The 9,418-nt window shown below is 38.9% G+C and overlaps 1 pseudogene; it reads right to left on the reverse strand.

The window, feature by feature from the left end:
- Positions 1 to 8,545: 8,545 nt before the first annotated feature.
- LOC123644133 lies at positions 8,546 to 9,200 on the reverse strand (annotated as a pseudogene).
- Positions 9,201 to 9,418: the final 218 nt, after the last annotated feature.

The raw sequence follows: 9,418 nt of genomic DNA on the forward strand, positions 1-9,418 counted from the left end.
TGTCTGATATTAATGTAGCCACTGAAGCTTACTTATGGTTAGTACTTTGATGGTATATATTTTTCCATACTTTTACTATATCTGTGTCTTTATATTTAAAGTAGATTTCCTGTAGACAGCATATAGTTAGGTTTTACATTTTTATCCAGTCTGACAACCTCTCACTTTTACAAATTGGAGTGTGTAGAACATTTATATTTACTGTAATTGTCAACAAGGTTGATTTTAATTTTATTACATTGCTATTTTTTTCATTTTTTCTCATCTACTGTTTTTTTTTTTTACTCTTTCCCTTCTTATTTTGGATTAGCATATTATTTTCAGTATTACAAATTTATTTTTTCTATAGCTTATTAGTGACATCTCTTTCATTTTGGGGGTTATAGAATTTACAATAATTTACATCTTTAACTTATCTTAATCTACCTTCAAATACTGTTACACCAGTTTACATATAATGTAAGAATCTTACAAAGTATTTTTAATATTCTCTGTCCTGTCCTTTTTGTTTTGGTTGTTATACCTTTTACTTTTATATCTATTATAAATTTCTCAATATATTGATGTAAATTTTGCTTTAAACAGTCAATTATATTTTAAACAATTAAATTAAAGTGATAAATTTTTAAATGAGAACTAGTTTTTCCTCATATTTACTATATCTGATGTTCATTATTTCTTTGTGTAGATTTGAGGTTTGATCTGATATTATTTTCTTCAATTACAAGAATTTTCTTAACATTCCTTATAGAGCACTGAATTCTCTTGGCTTTGGTTAATCTGAAAATGTCATCATTTTTAAAGGATATTTTCAGTGAACATATAATTCTAAGTTAGAAGTTTTGGGGTTTTGTTTTGTTTTGTCAGCACTTTAAAGACTGTTTTATCTTCTAGTTGGCATTATTTCTGACAAGGTCAGTAGTAATTATCTTTCTCTGTTTTGTGCCCCCTTTTTGCCATTTTAAGATTTCACTATGTTCACAGGTTTTTAACAATGTGATTATGATGGTTTAGGTGTGTTGTTTGTTTTTATCCTACTTTTGTTTCATTGAACTTCTTGGATCTGTATGTTTATAGTTTGTATCAAATCTGGAAAATTTCTGGGCTCTATCCATAGTTTCGATCACCTACTATATCTTCATATTTTTTTCTATTCCATTCACTATCTTCTGTCTTCTCAGGTGCTTCAAATACACGTATGTTGCACAACTCAATATTGTTCCATAGGTAACCGAGGTTCTACTCATTTTTCTGCAACTTGTTTTCCATCTGTGTTTTAATTTGATTCATTTCTATTCCTAATTTCTTCAAGTTTGCTACTCTTTTATTTTGCATTTTCTAATCTCCTGATATATCCTTCCAGTGAAGTGTTCATTTCAGATATTGTATTTTTCAACTCTAGAAGTATCATTTGACTCTTTCTTATACCTTCCATTTGTTTTCTCATTATTTTTGTATTTACTTTAGTGTTCAGCATTTTTTATAATAGCTGTTTTAAAAATCTTTGTCTTCCTCTGAATTGTTTTTTTTAAACTGCTCTTTCTTTTATTTATGGATCATATTTTCCTTCTTCTTGGCATGTCCAGTAATGTGTTATTAGATACCGGACATTTTAAAGGTTACCTTGTTGAATGCCTAGATTTTACTGTCATCCTTTCAAGACAGTTGAAGTTTGATATGGAAGGCATTTGAGGGGCTTAAAGAGTTGTTTGATTCTTTCAAGTCTTGTTTTTAAGTTTTGTTAGGGAAGGTCTAGGGTAGCCTTAACTCTAGGGCTAGTTTAATCCTACTATAAAGGTGTGACCCTCCTGGGATTTCAACTGAATGACCCATGTTTCTCAACACTCTGCCTGGTCAGTACTCAAAGGTCTTCCAGCCCTTTGTAAACGTGGAAATTGTTCTCTTTATAGCTTCTCAAAAATTGTTCTTTGCTTTGTCTCATGAAAATTCACCTAAGTATGTACTATACAGTATTCAGAAAAGACTCAAGGTTACTTCAATGCAGACTTTTGAAGCTATTTCTTTGTGAAGCTCCCTCCTGTTCTGCAAATACCAGTTATCTTAGCCTTCTCAAACTTCAATATCTGTCTCTTTGACTCAGCTAGACTGCCATGCCTAGCTTGGTTCTGCCTCTCTCCTCAGGATCCTTCAGAAAGTGCCTCCAGGAAAAGAAAAATCCTGGGTAATGGGGAATAGTGGGGCTTGTTTCATGTGTTCCCCTTATTTTAGGGATTATAATCCTATGCTGCCACCTGTTGTTGAATGCCTGAGTTTTATTTTTTATATATGTAGTTATATATATATATTTCACACATATATTTCACACATATATTTCACACATATGTTGCACATATATATATATGTTTCATTCATATGTATATATCTTTCTTCCCCCCTGATTTTAGGCTGTTTATGGCAGGAGGGCAATTTTAGTACCAGATAGTCTGTCACAAATGGAAGCAGAAGTCCCTGTTTTAATTTTTAAGGTTTTTAATGTGTTATATTTGTCTCTTCAGCTATTTATTTAAAAGCTTGTTTATTCTGTGGACTAGGTCTTTCAAGACTGAATCAAGTCAAGTGCAACAGAATAATAAATGCCTGAAATAAAATTTCGGGCATATCCAATTCATTAAAATGTGTTTCTATTACAGAGAGAGAGAGAGAGAGAGAGAGAGAGAGAGAGAGAGATTACTAGAGCTTCATAATTATTTGTGCATATTGAGGGGGTGGAATAGACAGATAGTAATAGGTGGTGAATGATAATAACTTTTAAGGTACAGACTACTTGTAAGCAGGGCACCCATTTCAAAAATTATCCTTGCAATGTTCAATCTTATTGTAGGCCTCGCTTGAACATAATATTTAGTATGATGCCTATATTACTTGGATCTTTAGTATTAGTTCTCTGTGAAATTTGCAATTTTTACAGAACTCTGGAACAAAACCATTGATTATTATTCTAAATGAATGTAGGTAATTATATATACTTTTGACATTTCTATCTTATTTCTGACAGTTACAAATTTTCCCCCTCTGGAATGTTAGGGTTTGGAGTGGCAGATGCCTGACATGCCCCCTAATATGACATTTAGGCTCCCCTTTCTTTTCCTCCCACTTTTTCTTCTTTTCCTTTGTGATTTTGTGTATTCTTCCATGTCCCAGTCTTTGTTACTCAAGAAGCAGTAGATAATGAGGAAGTAGTGGTTGGGATGGGCCTAGAAGGGGGAAAGTGTTTTGCTTCATTATTTCCTCCTTCATATGGCTTGGTCATCTCTGACTTATGACCCATATAAATCTAGCGTAAAGCTAAATTTGGGCTCTTTTGAGCCTAGCTTCATGAAACTGGAGCTTGTATATTGAAATTTGAGAAAGAAAAACTCTAGGGGCAGGTTGACACAATCACCAGTGTCTTCCAGTTTTTATCATAATGTTCCTTCTTTGATGCCTACTCTAATGAAATAAGAATGCTGAATTACTGCAAATTGATTTCTGTTTCAGTTAAGAGCTTATTTAAGGGCAGGGTGGAGCAAAGAGACAATATGTGTTTGCTTAAGTATATACAATGTGTATCTACTGGATTATTATTAAAAGATATTAAATTTAACTTTTTTGGCCGGGCGCGGTGGCTCACGCCTGTAATCCTAGCACTCTGGGAGGCCAAGGCGGGTGGATCGCTTGAGGTCAGGAGTTCGAGACCAGCCTGAGCGAGACCCGGTCTCTACTAAAAATGGAAAGAAATTATCCCGGGAGGCTGAGGCAGTAGGATCGCTTAAGCCCAGGAGTTCGAGGTTGCTGTGAGCTAGGCTGACGCCATGGCACTCACTCTAGCCCGGGCAACAAAGTGAGACTCTGTCTCAAAAAAATAAAAAAATAATAAATAAATAAATAAATTTAACTTTTTTGTGTTGATGGCCCTTTTTCCTTCTGCTAATTTTTCTAAAGCAAACATCTGTAAAGTTGACTTTCAGCATTACAGAAAATAGGTCCCTTTTCCAAAAATATATTTTAAAAATATTGTTCTCAATGTTAAAGATCAGACTAATAACTTTTTTTTCTTGGTCACTAATATTTTAAGAATCCGACAGGTTCTCTCAACATTAAAAAAAATTATACACATATACACTCATGATATTTTACTTTCAATCTAAGGCATCTTTAAAGACCATTCATACACCTCATGTTAAGGCAATATTTTGGATTAAGGTGGAAGAGAAATGTATATTTTGATGGAGGCATGAAACTGACATGTTGAGTATTTACTTTTTAATGTAAATTATTTCATTTAACCCTTTTGAGGTGGATTGTGTTTTCCAAATATGGCAGCAGTAATATTTTTGGTCCTGCATGCTCTTCTGGAACCGTACCACATTACCACTACCCCACTTGTGGGATCTGTTTCCCCTCTACTTGAATTTACAGGGCCCGTGTGACTGTCTCAATGAAAAGAATATATTGGAAGTGGCATACATGGCTTTTGAGGCTAAGTCATGAAAGGCAGTGCATCTTCTTCCTGGCTCACTATTTCTCTCAAAATGTTCCCTCTTGGAACCCAGCCACCATGTTGTTTGGAAGCCCAGAACACATAGAAATATTACATGTAGGCATTCAAGCCAACAGCCCCAGTAAAGATCTCAGCCAAAATCCAGTATCGACCTTTAGACATGAGAGTAAACAAGCATTCAGATGATTTCAGGCTCCAGCTTACAAGTTATCCATAGATGTCGTCTACCAGCTGAGGTCTTAAACATCATGGAGCAGTCCTCAGCTTTTGAGCTGCCCCCGCTAAGACTGAGGTGGGTAGACATGAGCAATCCCCACAGAATCCTTCTCACATTGCAGCCTTCTGAGGAAAATAGATGCCATTCTTTCAAGTCATTAAGTTTTAGGGTGGTTTTATAGGCAACAGTAGATAGCTGGAACACATTTTTGTTCCAAAAAGTGAAGTATAGCCAAAAGTAAACCCAATACGTGTGACAATGGCATCAGGATCAGAGGCAGGTAGGAATGGGAAGTGTCTTTAGGAGAGTGTTAGTGAAAGCCTAAAGGAGTTCAAGGAAACTATTAGAGGAATCCTGGTGGCCCTCGGAAAGGCTATTGGTGAAGACTGGAAGGAAAGAGAGGAAAATATTATTGGAAGCTGGAGAAAAGGGGACTCTTGTTAGGTAGAGGCAGAAAGCTTAGCAACAATGTCTCCTGCAGTAAGGTGGAAAATAGGAAATATACCTATTTCCTAGCTAAGGAGTTTTGCAGAAAGAGGGTTGAAAGTGCTTTGCCTTCTGTCTGCTTCTAGCTGCCTATAGTAAAATGCAAGGAAGAGAGATGAGCTAAAGAAAGCACTGTTAAATATAAAGTCTCCAGGACTTGCTGGGTTGGAAAAGAAAACTGTTTCTCATTCCCAGCCTCTCCAGATGGCAAATGATGCTAAAATTAAGATGTGGCTTCTGAGCAGAGATCAAATCCAGGGTGCTGTCAGGAAAACATGGTCTAAAGATAAAACCTTTTGTTAAGGCCTCATAAAGTTTTGAGATAGTGCCTTATAGACCATTTTAAACAGACAAAGGGCCCTCTAAGGATCCTAAGGCATGCCTCATAGATTCTCTCCGTAAAACAATGGGGTTTCTAAGAATACTAAGGGAGATATTCTTAAATAGAGTCCAAGTTAGAAAAAGGCTTATCTCTGTGAGACTTGGGCATGTGGCTTTTGTCTAATGGAGTGGATTATAAATTGATTCATAAGCAACCCACAAAGTGTTTAAAGGAATTTTATCACCTTGTACTGAAAGAGACAGAGACAACACAAAACAAAAGAGGCCTTTCAATGCCCAAATTTCTAAGAGCAGTATACTCAGCTGCAAAGATGACCTACATTTTATGGAATAGAAAAGGTAAGTAAGTTGAATGAACCCAAAAGGCAAAGAAACAGCCATGGAGAATTCTTAGGTGGTAGGACTGATCCCTAATCAAGGAACTATATAAGGTACCTGGCTGCATTTCAGAATTGTTATGGACCAGTAACTGCTATGCTTCCTCTGCTTTCCCCTTTTGGAATGTGCGTACATTTAATGGTTTACCTCTATCCATCACATCACTGTATGTCAATGCAGTGTGGAGTAGATGAGTTATCTCTTTAGTTCACAGATCTCCAGATCAAGAGGAATGGTGCTCAAAGTGCTAAACCTAAGGAACCACACTCAAGGAATTTCATCTGATTTAGATAATGATATCCTGGACCTCAGGTCTGAGCCTGATGAGCTAAGGAGAGGCATCTTTGGGAGAAGGTTGAACATATTTTGCATGTGGAAGAGATGTGAATTGTTGTGGCCTGAAAGTAGACTGTGGCAGATTTTAGTTTCCAATAACAACCTCCACAATATTTCTTTGTCCCAAATGCTCTTCCAGAACCTTGCCACTTCCCTTTAATGGAATATATGTCCCACCCTGTGAAACCTGAATAGGTCTTTGTGACTGTCTCAAAGAATAGAATGCTGCAAAAGTGATGCTGTGTGACTCCTGAGGCTAGATCATAAAAGGAAATAGAGTTTCCACCTAACTGCTCTTTCTCTTGGAATGCTTGCCTTTGGAATCCAGGCCCCACGTTGGGAGAAAGTACAAGTTACAGGGAGAGGCCACACGTAGATGTTCTGGCTGACAGCACTAGCTAAGATCTCACACAACAGCTGGAATCAATTGGCTGACTTGTAACCGAGCCTTCAGATCCTGCTGCTTCAAGCTGCCCCAGACACTGAGTGGAGCAGAGATGAGCCATCCCTAACAGACCTTGATCACATTACAAAATTATGAGCAAAATAAATGCTACTTTTTAAGCCGCTGAATTATGAGATGGTTTTTTATGTAGCAATAAATAACCCACAGAGAATACTGTAAGTATGATAATCTATTTCACAAATGAGGAAATACGCTGACAGCCACAAAGCATGTAAGGGGCAGAGCTGAACTGCGAACTCAGTGTGTCTGAATCCAGAGTTTGAGTTCTTTCTACTCTTTGACACACTCCTGTAAGAGGGCATAGGTTCACCGGAAGACATTGAATTAAACTAGAAAGTACATTCGGCTGTAGCCTGAGAAGACTGAGTCCGATATAACAAAAGACGGGATTTGTAGCCTATGAAATGTAGAGGTCTTCCTTGAAAACAGGGCATGTTTTGTGGTCCAAAAAATTTTGTGGTCAAATTTTGCCCGTATATTTATAAGCCTTCGTGGGACCTTGAGCAAGCTACATAATTTCTCTGTAAGTTTCCTCCATGAAATGAAGTGAAATGAAGCTATACTATCTTTCAAGATTGTTGTAAGGATTATAATTTTTGCATAGAAATAAGAGAAACTATTATTATGTCTGAATATCTTACCGTAGTCATCTGAAAGTCATGTTGGAATATGCGTGGCACACACTCATTGCTCTCTGACCTCTGAAACAATGTCAACACTGAGCTTGGCCATCACCCTTTTTCCCCTTTTCAAATCCTGCTGCCTCCTGCCGTGTCTTCCCCTGCCTTCAGATACTCCCTGCCACAGAGCCTCTGGCTGTCGGCTGCTTCCTCTGCACCTCAGAAAGGCTCTGCACATCTCCTTTTCCAGCCACAAACTTTTCTGCCTAGAAATTTAACTAACCCTGATTATTTGTTTAATGGCATTCAGGTGCAAACAAGGCGTAACCCTAGGAGACCTTTACACTTTGAAAGAACAGCTCATTAACGACTTTGAGTCTCTAATTGATAGAATTAGTGGGAGAGACAATTTTGTTCCTAGAGTTCTTTGCCTACTCTCTCTCTCTCTCTCTCCTCCCACAATAAGCAAAAAATATTCATGAAAGTTACTTTGTAACCCCTCTGTACCTGTTTCGGGAAATACTCTGTACCCTGACAGGACAGAGTAGTAATGAATTTTTTGCCTGTGGCAAGAACTGAGGTGGGCAGAAAAATGCAAATGAACTGTATTTTAAGATAGTGACAACATTTTTTCTACATCTCATCCTCAAACGGTGGATGACGTTCGAGGAGAGGCTTCCGTTTATTGGCCACCTTGACATGACAAGGACTTGATATAATTCTTTTTTTTTTTAAGTAAGAAAATACCAAGGCTTTATTTTTTTTCTTATAAAGATAGCCCTGCTTATTGGCTAAGCGGAAAAGATGCATATAGTTTGCATGAGTAAATAAGATTTACCTGCTTCAGGCTGCAAATCATAATGCCAAGGAAGTGATACGAAGGGGATAAAGGTATAATGATTTCATCTTCACAGCAATAACATGCAAAGTAAAGTAAAAATGAAATGGGCTTAATTAAAGCTGGGCATTCCCACAGGGAAAGGCAAAAGGACTTTGACTTGATCAGTAGTAGTATTGCACACAATAAAAAATTTCTTTAGGTTGAGCCAAGCTTGCTCGTTTCTCTGGCTGTCCCCCACCTGAGGTATACCAGGCTGGGACGGACAAAACTGGCAGTCAGAAGCTTTTGCTTTAGAGTCCACTGAGATAAGAAGGGGGCAAAGTCTTGGAAGACCAGATAACCTGGCTTTGTGAGGCACCTATGTGCAGCAGTGTCGCATATGGAAGTTGGCAACATACTTACTCAGCATTAGTCCTCTGCACGGAAATAGCAAAAGGCTCAAAAGGGTGAAAGGCGAAGGCAACAAGGTCGGACTGTGCGGTTGATGGGGCGGCCCAGTAAACCTGCCTGGATCTCAAACCTGAGCAGGCCGGAGTCCCGGGCGTAGAACCTGACAGGGTGATCTCCACGAGCCTTGGGCCGCTCCATGAGGGACACCCACTTGTCGTCGTAGCTGAAGAGAGACAGATCCAGGCAGGGGCCGCCGCTGCAGGACTGAGCACCGATGGAGGCCGACCCGGCGGCCGGCGCGCGGCCTCCGTACTCGGCGTTTGTGACAGTCTCTGAACCCGCGCTGGATCCGCCTTGCAAAATCGTTGCTAGAAGCTGAGCAGGGACACTGGACTTCACTGTGCAGGGTAGCGTTACGGAAGAGGTCACAGAAGTTCTCAGAGAGCTCCAAAAGCTCATCTGATGTATTCTCAAACACAGCAATCACCTCTGTTGTCACCATATTTACTGTACACCCCCGAGAAAGATGCCTCGCCTGAACTGACCCGCCGGCGTTCCAAGCGGTCAATCACATTTTGGTTTGGGATTCTTCGAGGCTTGATGATAGAAACATGATGATCCATGATCACATCTCTGTCTGGTCCGGGCTCAAACAGCCGGGGCGAGGGATGCCCCAACCTGCCCCGTGCACGCCCGCCCCTCCCGCCACGCCCCCGGCATAATTCTTATGTAATGCCATCATCTGACTATGCATTTACTCTGTGGATTAGCCAAATTTTATCTTTTTAAAAGTGTATTCTCTGTTGGTGATTATTTGAATTCTCTCTGAGAGGGAGGAGGG

This window comes from Lemur catta, chromosome 8 (genome assembly GCF_020740605.2).
Source record: "Lemur catta isolate mLemCat1 chromosome 8, mLemCat1.pri, whole genome shotgun sequence".
NCBI lineage: Eukaryota > Metazoa > Chordata > Mammalia > Primates > Lemuridae > Lemur > Lemur catta.